We start from the raw sequence: 5,154 nt of genomic DNA, 5'->3' as shown, positions 1-5,154 counted from the left end.
TCTTGTGGTACGAAGCGTAAAATAAATGAGAACTCAGCCACCTTATGGCATAAACGTTTAGGCCATATCTCTAAATAGAGAATTCAGAGGCTTGTGTCGGATGAGATTCTTGAACCCTTTGACTTGTCAGACTTTGAGGTTTACGTTGAATGTATTAAGGGTAAACAAACAAATTCTAGAAAATTAGGTGCCGAAAGGGCTAAGGACGTTTTGGAATTAATTCACACAGATATTTGTGGACCATTCCCTACGACATCTTGGAATGGACAACAATATTTCATTACGTTCATAGATGATTATTCAAGGTACGACTACCTATTTTTAATTCATGAGAAGTCCCAATCCCTAGATGTTTTCAAATCTTTTAAAGTTGAAGTTGAGCTTCAACTTGGAAAGAAAATTAAGGCCGTCAAATCTGATCGTGGTGGTGAATATTACGGTAGATATGATGGATCAGGTGAACAACGTCCAGGGCCTTTTGCGCTTTTCCTAAGGGAATGTGGCATCGTTCCTCAGTATACTATGCTTGGGAAACCAAGCATGAGCGGTGTTGCAGAACGTAGAAACAAGACTCTTAAGGATATGGTGAGAAGTATGATTAGTCATTCTTCCTTACCAGAGTCATTGTGGGGAGAAGCGCTTAAGACTGCAGTCTACATCCTAAATAGGGTACCAAGTAAAGCAGTTAACAAAACTCCTTATGAGCTATGGACAGGTAAAAGGCCAAGTCTAAAACATTTACACATTTGGGGTTGTCCGGCTGAAGCGCGTCCTTATAGGCCGCATGAAAGCAAGCTGGAGTCAAGAACTATTAGCTGTTATTTTGTTGGTTATCTTGAACGCTCTCGGGGCTATAAATTTTACAATCCCACTACTAGATCATTCTTTGAGATGGGGAATGCGAGATTCCTTGAGGATGTTGAGTTTGGGAAGGAAGAGAACATAAGAAATGTTGTCTTTGAGGAAAAACCTGTCATTGACAGTGATCAAGTCCTCGTGCCTATTACTATTCCAGTACCTACCCCTGTAATAGGTGACAATCATGGAGTTATTCTTGACATTGTCCCTACACAAGACAATATTGAGGTTCTCCCTCAAATACCTATAGAGCAAACTCAACAATCTCAAGAAGTGTCATTAAGGAGATCCACTAGAGAAAGGAAAAGTGCAATTCCAGATGATTACATTGTGTTTCTTCAAGAACATGAGGATGACATTGGTTTAACAGAGGATGATCCAATCAACTTCTGTCAAGCTATGCAAAGTTCTAGCTCTCAAAAGTGGATTGATGCCATGAAGGATGAGATGAAATCTATGCAAGACAACGATGTTTGGGATCTCGTTGAATTACCTGAAGGTGTGAAACCTATTGGTTGTAAATGGATATTTAAAACCAAGAGGGATTCAAAAGGTAATATCGAGAGATATAAGGCTCGTTTAGTTGCTAAAGATTTCACTCAAAAGGAAGACATTGATTACAAAGAAACCTTTTCTCCGGTTTCTTCAAAGGATTCTTTTAGAATAATAATGACACTCGTAGCTCATTATGATTTAGAGCTCCATCAGATGGATGTTAAAACTGCGTTTCAAAATGGTGACATTGAAGAAACGATTTATATGATGCAACCAGAAAATTTTGTGTGTGGTGACTCAAAGTCCATGGTATGCAAACTAAATAAATCCATCTATGGTCTCAAACAAGCTTCCCGTCAATGGTATCACAAGTTCCATCAAGTTATTACCTCATATGGTTTTGAGGCAAATATAGTTGATGATTGTGTTTATCATAAGTTTAGTGGGAGTAAATATATATTCTTGGTGTTATATGTCGATGATATACTGCTTGCCAGCAGCGATATAGGCTTATTGCACGAAACCAAGAGATTTTTAACAAAAAACTTTGAAATGAAAGATCTTGGTGAAGCCTCTTTTGTATTAAGTATTAAGATACTAAGAGATCGTTCTCATGGTATCATAAGGTTATCATAAGAGAACTATATCGATAAAGTTTTAGATAGATTCGGCATGAAAGATAGCAAACCAGGAGATACCCCTATAGCCAAGGGAGACAAATTTAGCCTCAAACAATGCCCTAATAATGACCTTGAAAGAAATGAGATGCAAAAGATTCCCTATGCTTCAGCTGTGGGAAGTCTAATGTATGCTCAAGTTTGTACTCGTCCCGATATTGCATTTATAGTGAGAGTTTTAGGCAGATACTTAAGTAATCCTGGGATGCAGCATTGGAAAGCAATAAAGCGTGTAATGCGCTATTTGAAGAGAACAAAAGGATATATGCTCACTTATCAGAAGTCTAACAGTTTAGAGATCATTGGATACTCAGACTCTGATTTTGCCGAATGTCAAGACAGTAAACGCTCCACATCTGGATACATCTTTATGTTGGCTAGAGGAGCTATCTCTTGGAAGTCTGTTAAACAGACTATTATAGCTTCATCAACCATGGCTGCGGAGTTCATTGCTTGTTTTGAGGCATCCAACCATGGGATATGGCTGCGAAATTTTATCAGTAATTTACGTGTGGTTAATGGCATTGAAAGGCTATTGAAAATCTATTGTGATAATAACTCTGCAGTTCTTTATTCCAATAACAATAGGAGTACAACCAAGTCAAAATTCATTGATATAAAGTTTCTGGTTGTTAAGGAAAGAGTTCAGAATAAGTAAATTTCTATAGAACATATAGGGACTAATTTTATGTTAGCTGATCCACTTACTAAGGGTTTGGTACCTAAAGTCTTTCATGAGCACACTGCTCATATGGGTGTAATTCCTTATAGTACCTTAGTTTAGTGGGAGTCTCATTTATGTTTTGTGTCTTCTTTATTTTTAATTTTTCCATATATTTGTATTATTTAGATTTTTTTATAGAAATAAAGTTGATGTTCATAATTTTATTCTGAGCTTGTTTTTGTGCAATATATATATGTTGCGTTTTGAATGGATCTCTATAAAGAATAAAGTTTGGACCAGTTGGAAATAGACATGATTAAGATCACATTGCATGTAATTTCCATGCCACTTATCCATATTTGATCTATGTCATTGAGTGCATACAATTGTGGTGATCATTGTGGTTTAGTCACATTAGATAATGATGAAAGCTGCAGTAGTTCCCTGTTATTGTATGAGATGGACCAGATTGTTTAAGGGGAGTCTAAAAGTAAATAGCATGGTTACGCGCCTAAAGAATTTTGTGATATAAATACTTAAATGAATATGAAGCCCAAGTGGGAGATTGTTAGAAATTTTATTTCTAATAAATATTGTGGGCTACATATATTATTTGTAGTATTTATATTAGTTATTTACATTTAGTTGGGCTCAATAAAAGTGATCTAATTTTAGTAAGCCTTAAGACTGCCAACAGGAAAAACTGATATGGGCCCATATTAGTAGAAACCAAATTTGGCCCGTTAGGGGTTAATGGGAACCCTAATAGGTTTAAAATCATAAAGATGGTCATGGTCCCCAATATGCCAAATCAGAAACACACGTCTCTCTGTCTCCCCATCAGAAGAGTAACATCAAGTCCCATCAAGGAATCCAGTGATTTGGCTGAGGAAGATCATTGCACCAAAAGACTATTCCGCTGCAACCTTTTGATCAACGTCAATGGATACAGGTACGTATTATTAACATTAACTCTGTAATCTGAGACAACGGTTCTTAATATTGATTAATGGAAGATTTCTATTTGGCTTAAGAAATTTATCACAACAAAAAGGACAATGCCATAGGAAAAAAAAGAGCAAGATGTGCTTCTTGACCTCTTTAGAAGTGGTATAATTGGAGAGTTGGGAATTAGGGTTAGGTATTTGGATACCCTTTATTTTAGTGGATTTTGTGTAACGGCCCAAATTTTTACTAGGCCGTGGGCCCAATTCGTTGCCTGGAACGGGCCGTTTCGAAAGTGAAACGGGCCGTTCCGGAATAAAGAATTTGCCTAAAAAAAATAGTTGAGAACAGGCCGTTCCGGTTGGAGAACGGGCCGTTTCGGTTGGAGAATGGGTCGTTCTGGTTTGGAGAACGGACCGTTCTGAAAGTAAAACTGGCCGTTCTATTGGGTTTTGGAACGGGCCGTTCCAGTTGAGATTTTTGCTTGGTTCTGGAGGGTCCAGAACGGCCGTTCCACTTTTGGAACGGTCCGTTCCAGATTAGCTGAGGCAGATTCCTATAAATAGGAGGCCTTACCTCTCATTTTCTCACATCTCTCATTCTCTCTTCCTATTCTCTTTTGTTCTTTTTTCTTCCCCTCTTCTTCTCTCTGAAGACCATGGGGCACTTAGAGGAGGAGACCAAGAGATCCCTGTTGTAGTTTCAACTGTTGTTTATCCAGGTACGGGAGAAAAGGAGATTATTTATATGTGGAGTTACATGAGGGAATTGGGTAGAAGAAGAGCCCTTAGGATTATGAGTAATTTTATAATTATTTCTGTTTTAAAAATTATTGGCATTATTTGATTCTGTATGAATTTAGGATTATGAATATATGATTTATTTGTAAAAATGATGCTCTGGGAGAGAGAACGAAATTATAGAAAAGTGCCTGTAGGCTAGGTTTTGGAAAAATTGAAATATTTCTATTTGAGGAATTAATGATACCATTAGATTCTGTATGTGTTGAGGATTAGAAATATATATTTAATTTATAAGAATGATGATCTGAGAGGGAGAACGGAACTGTAGAAAAGTGGCTGTGAGTTATGTTTTAAAAGAATTGGGGGTTTTATTGTTTATGTTAAAGTTATATGAAATTGATAATTCCATTGTTTATAATATTAATTTATGAATGTTATTATTGTATTGATTGATAAGAATGAATGATCTTGATGTGAATTACTTGAGGGGTGTGTAAACCCTTATTTTATTGGGCTTATCTGTTGTGTATGTGAGGTAGAATTATGTACGTGATGTGAATTTGAATTATGAGATGAGATGTTGTATGGATGTGATTATGATTGTGATTGTGGTGCCTCACATCAGTGACTAGGGATGGCATGGCCCCTGGGTAAGTGGTGCTTCAGGGAGGGCGTGACCCTAGCATGGTGTGGGATGAGTAAGATAGTTAACACACACCACTTATGTCGATTATGGCAGCCCTGGCATAGGGTTAATTGCAAGAGACTGTAT

At 37.1% G+C, this 5,154-nt stretch overlaps 1 pseudogene; it reads left to right on the top strand.

Annotated features, from left to right (window-relative positions):
• Positions 1 to 2,025: 2,025 nt before the first annotated feature.
• On the top strand, positions 2,026 to 2,688 carry LOC145956176 (secreted RxLR effector protein 161 pseudogene; annotated as a pseudogene).
• Positions 2,689 to 5,154: the final 2,466 nt, after the last annotated feature.

Source organism: Cajanus cajan, chromosome 3, assembly GCF_000230855.2.
Source record: "Cajanus cajan strain Asha chromosome 3, NIPB_CcT2T_4, whole genome shotgun sequence".
Classification (NCBI taxonomy): Eukaryota; Viridiplantae; Streptophyta; class Magnoliopsida; order Fabales; family Fabaceae; genus Cajanus; species Cajanus cajan.
Note: the sequence above shows the minus strand (reverse complement) of the source record. Positions and strands in the feature narration are given on the sequence as shown.